We start from the raw sequence: 929 nt of genomic DNA on the forward strand, positions 1-929 counted from the left end.
TATTTTTCTTTGAAAATGGCACACCCTCGTTGAATTTCAAATAGGCAGATACCCCCTATGTGTGCCAGGTGTTCGCTAAATTATTTCGCGCGGGGGAGCAATTACAGTAACATAAATATTCTCCAATTTCGCAGAAGCCTTCCCTAATATCTATTCCGGTTAGAAAGCTTATGTGCATTTGAGAAGTTTGGAATTGGACTTATCATCTTCGTCTTAATTATTCTTGTAGCTTCGTTATTTTATCATTTTCTTTGTTAGTTCTGCCCTTTCACTGTTTTTTTTTTATGAAAAAATCTGCAGTATATGAAATTTGTATGTATGTGTATATCAGTTTATCTATTTGCTTATATCTGTCATCGATATCTATATTATAAAAGTGTTTACTTTTACGTGTGCCCATCTGTCTGTATATGTAAGTGCTAAAACTTTGTAGACTTCTACATAAAGGGGACATATTTTGTATAATCGCAATGAAACACAGGAAAAGTGAGAAGCAAAGCGTGGAAACGCAGCACGTGACATGGTGCTGCCTATGACTCAATGTACGTCGCGATCAGGTTCTCCAGCTGGCATTATCCATAGGGTCTGTTCCCTGCACTTGCCCAAGGGACTCCTGACTCCTGTTGCTTCGGCAAAAATGGCCGTGTGTTCAAGAGTATGATCACACATGAGTAGTGTCACCATAACGGTTTTCAAGTAAACACATCTGCTCTCGCAAGCGTATATGTGGATTTCCAATAATCTTCAGACAGTGATGACCTCGTGCCCAAAAGGAGCAATAAAGTAATAAAGAATAACCATGTACAAGCTCGCAGATAAAATCACAAAGGTGATTAAAGTCTGGATTTCATTGCTAATCTAGAATAATAAAAACGTGACGCTGTTTACCCACCATTTCAATTGTTCATAAAAGTATTATAATCAGGCTA

The sequence above is a fragment of the Penaeus monodon genome, chromosome 32, assembly GCF_015228065.2.
Source record: "Penaeus monodon isolate SGIC_2016 chromosome 32, NSTDA_Pmon_1, whole genome shotgun sequence".
In the NCBI taxonomy this organism is placed as follows: Eukaryota; Metazoa; Arthropoda; class Malacostraca; order Decapoda; family Penaeidae; genus Penaeus; species Penaeus monodon.